At 34.5% G+C, this 12,994-nt stretch overlaps 1 long non-coding RNA gene and 1 pseudogene across 1 annotated transcript; one reads left to right on the forward strand and one right to left on the reverse strand.

Annotated features, from left to right (window-relative positions):
* The first annotated feature begins 1,568 nt into the window (after positions 1–1,568).
* LOC114738130 (pentatricopeptide repeat-containing protein At2g16880-like) lies at positions 1,569–4,506 on the forward strand (annotated as a pseudogene).
* A 1,068-nt stretch (positions 4,507–5,574) lies between these two features.
* LOC114738128 (uncharacterized) lies at positions 5,575–6,425 on the reverse strand. The gene is made up of 2 exons (XR_003739491.1): positions 6,274–6,425; positions 5,575–5,795 (listed from the first exon to the last, which is right to left on the reverse strand). It is a non-coding gene; the product is annotated as an uncharacterized LOC114738128 (long non-coding RNA).
* Between the last annotated feature and the right edge of the window lie 6,569 nt (positions 6,426–12,994).

Consider the following 12,994-nt stretch of genomic DNA (forward strand, 5'->3'; position numbering starts at 1 on the left):
CTTTTTATTACAAAAACTCATTGCAGTAACAGTAATATATTAGTATACTGAATGTTAAAAAAAAAAAAGAAATAAAGGCCCTCTAACATGTAAAATTATGATTTGGGACCCTCGATTTGAAAAATAACAAATAAGGACCCAGTCTCATTTTTGCAAATATGAAATTGTGGTAAAATGTCTGAAACATCTCTAAGTCAAATGACAATTTGACTATAAAAAATAACAAGTTCACTTTAACTAATAACAAATTTAGTAGATCAAATCACAATTTGGCTGAAGGTATACCAAATGACAAGTTGATTATGGGAAATAACAAGTTCATTTTAGCAAATGACAATTTCAGTAAACTAAATCACAGTTTAGTTGAGAGACATTTCAGATATTTCACATACATTTCATATTTGCAAAACTAGGACCCATTCCTTATTTGCTATTTTCCACGTTTAAGATCCCAAATCATAATTTTATATATTGAGGGGTCTTTATTTGTAATTTTTTCAAAAAATTAGAATATAAAATGTATAAAAAATAATTCTAGAATGTCCAATAATCTGGGTTATCCTCGTCAGTTAAAAAAATTTTCTCCGACGTCGGACCCACAGAATTACCGCCGCCCAAAACCACCACCAACCACTGTCCAAAACCATTCTTGAACTCATCACCTTCCACCGTTGGCCACCGCATAAAGCCCAGGTCATCAGCCGAGAAGCAATTTTGAAGACGGAGGAAAATAATTAAAAACCTTCGAAGTCACGAGCTTCAACTGCTCACTCCTGCGATGACTTGATGCGTTTCCCCAGCGAAGTAGTGCTTCAGCAGTGGAGGCGGAGATAATGGGAGCCGCAGTGTAGAGAATCTGAACGCTCGAAGGATACTCGCTTGGGCGAACATAGCAAACGGCGAAGATCGTCGAAGTCCTAGCTGGAGTGGTAGTTACTAGGCTTCGGTTTTAATTTTTTCAGATTACAAAGGTTACTTAAAGGTTATCAGACTGGGCTTCGATTTGGTCTCCAGGCTTCTACATTTTGGTCTGGTCGTCACCACCAACCTTGGAAACGTTTTTCTATTTGTCTTCTTACTTCCTATGATTGAAGCAAATACGAAGAAATTTGTTTACAATGAATTGAAGTATTCTGCTTCCTCACATGCGAGCCATAGATAAAAGAGGAGGTATGCAATATTTCTTCAACAAGAAACACTTATTGCTCAAATGATAAGGAGAATTATATTTAAATAAAAATGCAGTTTCATGAAGGTCTATACGTGAGAATTTTTGAGGTCAAGCCCAATCTTCATGTGCAAGTACGAAGAAATTTGTTTCCAACGAATTGAAGCATTATGCTTCCTCACATACAGCACATAAACAAAAGAGGAGGTATGCAATATTTCTTCAACAATAAACAGTTATTGCTTAAATGATAAAGAGAATTATATTTGAATAAAAATGCAGTTTCATAGAGGTCTATACGTGAGAATCTTTGATGTCAAGCCCAATTTTCATGTGTCCCACTTGTTAGTGGCTTTATTGTTTGGGATGGGATTCAATTGTTGTCGAATGTTGCTCTTCAATGTATGAAGCTGGTGAGTGATGTGATTGTGGTGGTATACAGTGTATAAATTCTATAATGTGATGTACAGTATCCAAATTCTATAATGCACCAAGTCTCTAACATGTGTGCCTCCTCCATGTAATTTCCAAAATAAACACCTGCTTCCGTGTATGCCCTTGACGAACTGTTGGAAAAGATCTTTGCTTGTGCTGACTACAGTTAATGCATTGCATAGTGGATATTATGTGCTTAAATCTGAACAATTTGAGTATGATTTGCAACTGTTAGGAATGAAATGGTGCACAAATTGATACACTCATTTAGACTTGATAGTTTCATCCCTAATAACTCACAAGCTGCACAAATTGATACACTCATTTAGACTTGATGGTTTCATCCCTAGTAACTCACAAGCTAAGTTTTCATTATAGCAGAGGAAGAGGCAGCAGATAATCTGAACACACAGTTGTGTAAGAGAAGAAACATGAGCACTCTTTCACTGGAACACCGTGGTCTCCTTCAAGCCATCGCTACTATCCTCACCTCCAGTCAGGTCCAATTCCACCATCTCAAACCCTACATTCCACCTCCACAATCACACACTCCTCCTCTCTGTTCTCTCCTCCAAGCCTCTCTTTTCTCACCCTGCTACACTTTTCTTCTTCTTCAAGTGGCTTCAGATTCATGCATCTGCTGCTGTTTCCAAGAGCCTACAGCATCTCCTCACTCTTCTCCCTCATCTCTTCAGCTGCAGCATGTTCACTGATGCCAAGTCTCTTCTTGTCTCCATCACCTCTGATCGGCACGATCCACTCCACACTTCCATTCGTCACCCAAATAGTTGCCTTCCCAGGAGCACCAAAGCCTCCATGGGAGCTTATGTTCAAGCTGGCTATCCCCACCTTGCTCTTCACATTTTCTACAAGATGAAGCGTCTTGGGTATCAACCTAATTTGCTAACTTGCAATACGCTTATCAATGCGCTGCTAGGATACCCATCTTCACATTCAATTTTTTTGTCCAGAGGAGTCTTTAAGGATGCTGTTAAATTTGGGGTGAAACCCAATATCAACACGTTTAACATAACCATATATGGATATTGTGCGGATAATAAGTTCAAGGCAGCTGTTCAGCTAAATAATCTGATGGGTAAATTTGGATGTCCCCCTGATAATGTCACTTATAATACCATTTTGAATGCACTTTGTATGAGAGGTCAGCTACATAAGGTTTGAGAAATGTTGCAAGATATTGGCTTAGTGCCAAATAGAAACACATATAATATTTTGATCCATGGATATTGTCGATCAAAATGTATTAAGAAAGCTGCCCGTGTTCTTGAGTTGATGACCCAAAATAATACGTTGCCAGATGTTTTTACTTACAACACAATAATCAGGGGTTTTTGTGTTGAAGGTAAGATTGATGAGGCTATTAGGCTTCGAGAGGAGATGGAGGATTTGAATTGATACCTGATGTTGTTACTTATAATAGGTTGATTGATGGTTGTTTTGAGTGACGAGGCAGTGTAGAAGCATTTAAGTTAATTGAAGAGATGAGAGTTAAAGGGGTCCAGCCAAATGGAGTGACTCACAACATAATGTTCAAGTGGTTCTTTAAGGAAGGTAAGATTGATGAAGCAAAGAAGACTTTCATGACGATGGTAGAAAGAGGGTTTTCTCCTTTTGCGTATAATACCATGATTAATGATTATTCTAAAGCTGGAAGGTTTGGAGAAGCATTTAGGATGATGAATGAAATGTTATCGAAGAGATTGAAAACTGATACTGTTACACTAAATACTGCATTACATGCTTTGTGTGTGGAGAAGAAGCTTGAAGAGGCATATGAGTTAGGCCAGGAATCAAGGCTGTATTCTTGATGAAGTAACCTAGGGAACTCTAATCATGGGATACTTTAAGGGTGAACAAACAGAAAGAGCTCTGAATCTCTGGGGTGAGATGAAGAAGAAAGGTATCATCCCTAGCATTGTCACGCATAACACATTAATTAAAGGTCTTTGCACGTAGGGACAAACTGATCTTGAACGAGCTTCTGGGGAGGGGCTTGTTTCCGGATGAAATTACATACAACATAATTATTTTTGGTTACTATTGGGAGAAAATGGTGGATAAAGCATAATTCCACAACAAAATGGTTGCGAATTCTTTCAGGCCCGCTATCTTTACATGTAACATTCTTCTTCGTGGACTTTGCAGGGAGGGCATGCTTGAGAAAGCTCTTAAACTATTTGACACATGGATCTCTAAAGGGAAGTTTGTTGATACAGTTACATATAACACATTGATATCTTCCCCTTGCAAAGTGGAAAGGCTTGATGATGCTTTTGATCTTTTGACTGAAATCAAGGAAAAAGAATTGGGGCCTGATCATTATACTTATAATGTTATTGCTGGTGCACTTATTAGTGCCGGTAGAACAGAGGAAGCAGAGTCTTTCATGTCAAAACTTAAAGGGACAGAGCAAGATGAGAAAATTCTTGATACTTCCCAAGAGCCTGATTCGTGTAGGACAATGTATTCGGATCTTACAAGTGATTTGCGCACCCAAGGGAAGTACATAGAGGCAATGAAATTATTTCATGAATCAGAGCAGAAAGAAGTCACCGTAAACAAATATGCCTATATCCAGCTTTTGGATGGGATCTTGAAGAGGCCAAAATGCACAAAAAGGTCGCTTGATTAGAGTGGTCTACGGGGTGCAATTGATAATGCCGTGGACTCTTTAGAGGTGTGGTTGCCATTCACTTTGTCATCTAATAATGATATTCTTTTCGATTGAAAATTTTGTATGGTTCTTTTTTTTTTTTTTTTTAATTTAAAGATTGGCAATCTCAAAACTGACGTATAGTTGAGATTTGGCTCCAGGATGGACAGAAGGTTTTCCTTCATGGAATTGGAGCTACCCTTTGTTATGAGGTTCCATTTTATGCTGCCCTTGGGCTGTATACTGAAGCCACAAAGGTATATACTACCTCCGGTCCTAATTATAAGACCCAGTTGACTTATTTGAGGAGATTAAGGAAGTAAGTTAAGTTAGTTATTTGTAATAAATAGGTGTTGTCATTCCTAAAATATTCTTGCTAATTAAGTGTATTGGTTAGAACTATTATTATTAAAAGGACTATCTTGGAAAAAAATGCATAAATATGAGAGACAAAATGGATTGGGGTCTTATAATTAGGACCAAACAAAAAGTCAAACAGGGTCTTATATTAAGGACCGGAGGTAGTAATTTTTATGTTCCAGCATGCGTGAGTTCTTTATGCCTATTATTGAGGTTTAGATTAATATAAATTACTGAAATTTATGCTCTGGGCAGTTTTCTTCCAATAGAACTCTGCGCGCGCGCGCGTGCTGCTTCTACTCAACCTAGTTAAATAGATCTATGGATTAGGGGGGAGGCATATTCGGGTACTATAAATATGTCTTGTTTCTTAACATCCTAAAAATATCTGGAGAGCAGACTGTTTTTTGACCGATCATGCTAAATCAGATATAATCATGTCAGTTTTTTCGTCCTTATGCACTTAGGGGACTATAAAATGCTGGTATATTTGCTTCAATAATTGAGTTTACCCCTCAACAAATCAGTGGCTGATATGCAGATCATACGCTCGAAGGGAATACTTTTAAACACAATTTTTGAGTGAGCATATAACATTTGTTGCTTTGAGATCAGTATACTGTATGTTTTAGATCAGTAAGTCAGTTCAATTGATCAATTGATAAATAAGAGGGCGCGTAAAACTTTCATTATGGCTTTTATAGTATTGCATCTAAGTCACGTAAAATATGCAAATGATTCATTTTTTTTAATTGGCAAAACTCAGCTGGAAAGAAGGATTTTCTTGGGCAAATAATTTTATTCAGAAAAAAAGGCCAACAGAATTTCCTTGACAACATCAATCCCATTTTTTGTAGCTGAAAAATTCCCTTGCTGCGGTTGAGCATTTTGAACAGCCCCTTAATTGAGGAAAGTACAGTAACAAAGTAATCCAGTCGGACTAATGTCTTGTTAAAAAACTGCAAAGAAGCCAATGGAGCTAAGTATTACAATAATAGCTCTATTGATAATTTCTGATCTCATGATGTCTTGAGAAATGAGTGAATTACATTGTAGAGATGATCAATGTTGATTGCAGACCCAATGTGAAGTTATGATGAAAGAAGCCGAAGAAGATGAGGAACATGACAATGATTTGGGAGAGCAAATCAACAATCCCTGTAACAAGATATATATAATTTCATGAACTAATGGTTAAATGGATTGGAGACAAACATACTTATACAACTAATTTTCAGTACTACTAGGTAAGTTTTAATTTTACAATAAGAAAATGATATGATGAAACATGCATGGAATGACCAGTAGTATGATTAGGGTGAGTAATAATTATTGAATCCAACATCAATAGCTCTATAGAACTGAAATGATTTAGGGTAACATGATATCTACATCCCATTCCTGAATTATTTTCAAGAAAACATTTTGATATTTTTTCTTATGTCGACAAAAAACCTCAAATGCAAGTATTCAAATGGGAAACATCCTTAAGTCTAAAAGATTTTTGCCACGTTTTTATTTGCGGGAATTACTAATACTCTATATAGTTTTGCAAAGAAAAAATTGAGCATAAACCCATACTATTTGAGTGGATCAACATATCAAACAACTGAGGAAATAAGTTTAAATTTGATACCTTTTGGTATTCTGTTGATTTGATTTCTCTAAGAAGGCAGACCCTTTGTAATTGCGGCATTAATATCACCTTCTTCTTCATCAATACTGGATTTCATGAGTAATTTCTTTGTAAAGACTAGAGAAAATGAAAATTGATGAAGATTCATTTACAATTTTGTGCCCCTACACATTCAGGTTAACGGTGTTATATAGCTGAACGATAAGATTTATGGTAAAGAAAACAATGGGTTAATAAAACTATGTGCTTCAAAAATTTGATCAGAGATCAGGTTTGATATAAGAAAAACAATGGACTATCAAAACAGTGTACTTTAAAACAATGGATTATTAAAATCATATGTTCTAGAAGTTTTATTATGACTCAAACTCCTTGTGAAAGACAGCTTAAATTCATTAAGCCATCATCAACTCATAAATACACAAAACTCACCGTTTTATTAAACTTAGAAGATTGTGTTTAGAACTTTGGGATGTATGGCATACTCCATCAAGTATGGATTATAGGGTGCTTCTAGAAGAATACGATGGTTCAAAATATAAGTCACCTCTAAGAAAATTAGTACTTATTTACCCATTTTATTTTTATAATAAATACTCATTTCCAATTTTGCCAATTCTTTGCATTTTCTCTCTCTTCATAAAATATTTTCCATGCAATTAATCTGATGAAAGTTCACTCCTCTCTCTTTGTAAACACCATTCCATGAAAAGAGTTTGATGAACTGACTCTTTTGGCTCCTAGCAAATATCATTTTCGATGGAAGAAGAGAGAGAATTTTTTTTTTCTTTCATTGGTTATTTGCCTTAACTCCGCCTATATTGTATAGACAGTTCCAAGCTCGGACAAAAGAGGAGGGTTGTGTTAGGCTCTCGATAGTCAACATAAAAACCCGTCGAATCTTATGAACATGATTATTTGCCTTGGACATTATTGAAAAAGCATATGGATGTAAGAGAAAATGTATTAAAAAATTATTTTTCACACAATTTTTAATAAAGGTAAGAATGAAAAAAAAATTTTAATTTAAGACATGTTAAATGATTTAATTGTCATTTTTTAATTCTCATGAATGAATTAAAATGACCTGTATAGTAGACAAGAGGAAGTAGATGTTTCGGCTCACTAGGTCACTTGGACAATCAAGATTGGACAACTAAAATAACTCGTCTCCAAGCGACGCTAGTTCCGGTGCTTTGGGTAATCTTGTTTTTACTTTTTAAGACTTCTATTTTTGTACCTTTACTTGAAATTGAGATTTGTTGTGAACTCTTGTTGTTATGCTACCCCTGATTTTTAATATAAAAATTTGTTTGATTTTTATTTTGATCCTAAATATAATATTCTAATCAACTTTGTCCGTCGTATTTATTCATTTTTTTTCAAAATAGTCATTATAATAATAATAATTCTAGCCAATACACTTAATTAGTAAAAATATTTTAGGAAAGACATTACCTATTTATTACAAATAACTAACTTAACCAATTTTTTTAATTTACTTAAATAAGTCAACTAGCTCTTATATTAAGGACCGGAGATAGTATATTGCTATGATATATTAGAAATCTTTTGCTTTTTATTGCAATAAAGTGATCCCTTCAACCATTGGCACAATTCATGTATTGACCCTAAAGAATATTTCAAAAATTTAAATTGACCCACTACACATATATACATGTTGCACAGTTCAAACCCTTTGCCTAGCAGGCTACATGCGGTGGAAATAGCCAGGAACGGCGTTATATCACAATAGATAAAATAATGGGGTATCAAAATTGTGTTTTTTAAGTTTTACTAGAGATTATATGTAAGATAAGGAAAATAATGATTTATCAAAACAGCGTACTTTGAAAGAATGAGCTACCAAAATCGTGTATTTTGAAAATTGTGGAAGAGGGCTCAAACTCCGCATGATAGCCCAAACTACAAGATAAACAAAAACACATTTCATCAAAATTGAATATTGTGTTTTGAATTTGGGCAGTGAAAATGATGCAAAACGTAGGTGTTTAGTTGTACTTCATTAGGTTTCTTGCATTAAGATTAGACCCTCTTGCTTTTCATTGACATATATGACTTTAACCCTATGTTATGAGAGAAATAGAAGAGAGAAAATTTTTTAATGGATTAGGTTTGAAAAATTAGAAAAATGACGTTATAAGATTTTAATAAAGATAATGTGTCAAATAAGAGTAAAAACATAATTAAAATTTTTTAACCTCATTTCTTTAATTTTTCAAATCGAACTAATTAAGAGCCTGTTTGGTTCAATCTTACTGTTGGCCTGCAATGACAATCATGATTACATTATCAAGATATGAGTGTTTGATTGTTCTTTAGTATGGTAGTAATTTTTACCATAGTAATAATGATTATAAAAAATTTGGTAATCCTCATTCATGCCTCCCCCATGAATCATTATTATCATTTCATTGCATATTTCAAAAAGTCTCTTTTGCGCTCCAATCTTTATTTCCTTCTTCCACTTTTTCTTTATCATTCACCCCTATCCCGCCGCTGATGAACTTGCCACTGTGAGCACCGCCACATCGAACACCCACAATAACCATCGTTTCGGTCCCATGTTCGCCACCCAAAAAATTGTAAGGAAAAAGAATAGCTCTATGCTATTGTTTGATGACAATGAACCGTCTCTAATAAGAGATAGCCATGGAGATGCTGGTGACCCTTATGAACTGCCTCCAACAATTTTCATTTTTTGTTTGCTCAAGGAAGAAGACTGTGAATCTATGCTTGTGCTTCAGATTTTTGTTGAGAAAGAAGATAATGAATCCAGGAAGGAAGGATATGGAAAAGGAGGAGTTTTTTTTTCTTGAGGGGCATTATAGACTTTTCAGTATTAACTTTATTTGATTAAATATAAGAAGTAATTTTTTTGCTCAATCTTCTTAATAACACACCAAGCATATAGATGGTAATAAACGCTGCATTACATTTCATTGCACTGTATTGCATTACCATCTCTAGGCATATAGGAATTGAACCAAACGGCCCCTAAAATTTTTTCTCTCCTTCCTCTTCTCCCGTTTTCCTCATACCAAACAGACCGTAAAAAATAACTGAATAATTCAAATTGATACATATGTACACATCGATATTAACAGCGTTGTTGACATTGCCAATTATTTTGAAACATAGTAGCACAAAAACTTCTCTATAATTAAGAGATCACGTGTTCAAACTCATTTGTAAACTCAACCCATTAGTGTGTGTCCTTCTAAAGTGCCACTAAAACAAAATAACATCAAGAAGGAAAAAAGATATCTATGAAACTATTAATGTTTATAGAATAAGAAGAGCTATTAAGAAAAAAGAAGTGGGCTCTATGAAAGACAATTTTTTTAGCCTTTCCATAGCATCTATTTACAATGAGCTTTACATATTCAACATTGCATGGTTCAAGAAAACATGTAGGGTATGCTATATAGTTCATGCTACAATCGGTCGAGCTAATTTGTGGTGCAAGTTGTACTATAAACTAATTTTTATATTTAGGATTGGATGTAGTATATAGTTCATCTTCATTTGTTCCTTTTGTGACAAATTCTATTGATAACACCACTCCGAGAAGAAAATAGGAGGGCAACACTCGATACGAGTGCCATTCCGTCCTGCAATTTCTTGTTTCTATCAGACAACTAATTCACAGTGACGTTAATAATAAATAATAAATGAAATTAATAATAAAAGAGCAGATTCACCTATTATAGATCCCTTCTTCATGTCAGAGGCGAAAGAATGGGAAAGTGAAGAAAGAATCATGGTGCTAAGCACAGCTTCCATCACTTCCTCTCCCAAATCAATCCCCAATTCTGCTTTTAACTCATAACATCATTAACCTTATCGAACAAAATCTCAAACGATCTTATTAGGTAACCACACACGTGTGTGTGTGTGTGATAATTCAGAAGGTTCGATTGCAGCATATTAGAGGGTGAATGGTAATTGAAGTTTGAATAGTGACTTTATGCGGAGTGCACACTATGATCAAAATGTCATCCCTTTTCAAGAAAATTTTGGCCATTCCTTTTCTCATTGAAAAAAAATCCTCAAATTCATCATATTCTTCAAATGGAAAAATTCCTACAGTGATCCTCATGTTTAAAGATTTTCGCGACCTTTTTTATGCAGGAATTATTGATGCTTTTGTTGAGAATGCAAAGAAAAAATAAATTATATCAAACAAACAAGAGAAGAAGTTTGCATTTAATACCTTTTGGTATCTCATTGATATGATATTTGCAAAAACCCTAGCCTTGTAGCTCACAGCATTTGTATCATCACCATCGTCTTGCTCGGTGTCAGATTTCATGGATAATTTTCTCGTAAAATTAAGGACAGGGAAGATAAAATTTGATGAAGATTGATTTGCAATTTTGTGTCCTGACACATAATGGCATTTTATATATCAGAGATACATAAGGTTTAAGGAAATGAAAATATTGGGCTGTCAGATCAACGTGCTTTGAAGGTTTTACCAAATGTTAGGTTGACAATGATAAAACAATAAGACGTCAAACAATGGGCTATTGAAACATATGATTTGTGCTGTTTGAAATAGCTTATGAATAACTTTTCAATCATGATTTGTGAAATAAAAAATAAGTATGTGAGATGAGTTTTATCTCGACTTACGTAAAATGTGTTTATAAATTTTTTCATTGCTATCCCAAGCAGCCTCTTAGGGTTTTGTGAGTTATCTTAAAGTGTTTGAGATGAACAGCAAATACATTGAGTCATCACCTGCTAGCGTTATATTGCTATTAGATATGGTTTACGATTAAGTCAAAACCATGGCCCTAACTAGAAGTTTTATCAAAGATTAGATTCATGATAAGGAAAACAATGTGTTTACAAAAAAAAAATGTGTATTTCAAAACAATGGATTATCTAAACCATGTGTTTAGGGAGTTTTATTTGACAATTTTGCATTCTTGAGAGATGCACAAATAAAATTTAATGAGTCATCACTTAGCCAGCATAAATAAATAAATCACACCATTTCATTAAACTTGAAATAGTGTTTTGAGCTTGGAGATTCATTAGGTCTATTGAACAATTAAGATTGAAAACCTAAAACAGTCTCATTTTTCAAAGCACCATTGACATAAGTATTACATATAAGACTAACATCAACTTCTCAATTAAGTCCTATATTAAAGATCAGATGAATTTTTTTTTTTTGTCATGTTTTGTTCTTATATTGTTATGGTCCAAGCCTGAATTGTCTTGTATTATTGTTTTATCCATTTGTAATAAATTTTCTATAAAGAAAAAACTACTAACATAAAATAAATGTTTGTGTTGGCTATTGAAAAGCTAATTATGTCATAACTACTCTTTTAATCTTTTAATAATACAACAATGATTTCACCAAAAATGATAATAAAATCTAAATAATCTAAATTAATAATGATAATGGACCATGAACAGTAACTGGAAATAATACGTTTTATTATTGATAAGGTCTCACACCCAAAACTGATTACAAGAAGGTCTATTTATAAGCATCTAGGCCCATTGTGTAGGCCCAACTATACCTAACTAATACAGACAGAACAAGATTACTAAACTCAACGTATTACAAGCACGTCTGAATATGTTCTACACTCCCCCTCAAGTTAGGAACTCTATATTCACAAGTTCCTAACTTGCTCAGAATATACTCATGCTGCGGGCCTCCAAGTGCTTTAGTTAAGATGTCTGCAAGTTGCTCTTCTGACTTGACATGCTTGAAAGTTATCATCCCAGCTAGCAATTTCTCCCTTACAAAGTGGCAGTCAATTTCAATGTGCTTAGTTCTTTCGTGGAAGACAGGATTAGATGCTATATGAATGGCAGATTTGCTATCACAATAAATTGTTACAGGTTCAACCTCATGAACATGTAACTCCTTCATTAGCCCTACAATCCATGTGATTTCGGCAGATGCCATCCTTAGAGCTCTATATTCTGCTTCAGCGGAAGAAATAGATACTGTACTTTGCTTCTTACACTTCCAGCAAACAAGTGAGCCACCTAACTTAATTAGGAAGCCTGTAACTGACCGCCTTGAATCTGTATAGCCTCCATGATCAGAATCGCAGTAACATTCCATGTTGGTAGATCCGTTAGCTGAGAGATAAACTCCATGGCCTGAACTGTCTTTAATATATCTAACTACCCTTAGTGCTGCCTTCATGTGTGATTCTTTAGGTTCTTGCATGAATTGACTCAAAACCTGCACAGTAAATGATATATCAGGCCTGGTTAATGTCAAATACAGCAACTTACCAACCAATCTTCTGTAGACACCAGGATCATCAATGTATTGATCATCCCTTTTTACTTGTGCTGTGAGCTTAAGATTTTGCTCCATAGGAGTTCCAGCAACTTCAGCTTCATCTAATCCTGTTTGGTCAACAAGTTCAGTAGCATACTTTCTTTGGTTGAGTATAATACCCTGATTTGACCTTAGAACCTCTAAACCCAAAAAATATTTCAATACTCCTAAATCTTTAATTTTAAATTCATTATGTAGAAAAGATTTCACTTCATTAATAATTTGAATATTACTTCCAGTTATCATTAGATCATCAACATAAGCAAGAAGAAACACAACCCCAGCATTAAATTGTTTCTGAAAAAGGGCATAGTCATGTTTGCTTTGTTGAAAACCCCCTTTAATAAGGGACTGAGTAAGTTTCTCATTCCATTG

Source organism: Neltuma alba, unplaced genomic scaffold (genome assembly GCF_004799145.2).
Source record: "Neltuma alba isolate B1F8T4 unplaced genomic scaffold, ASM479914v2 tig00013536_pilon, whole genome shotgun sequence".
Lineage (NCBI taxonomy): Eukaryota > Viridiplantae > Streptophyta > Magnoliopsida > Fabales > Fabaceae > Neltuma > Neltuma alba.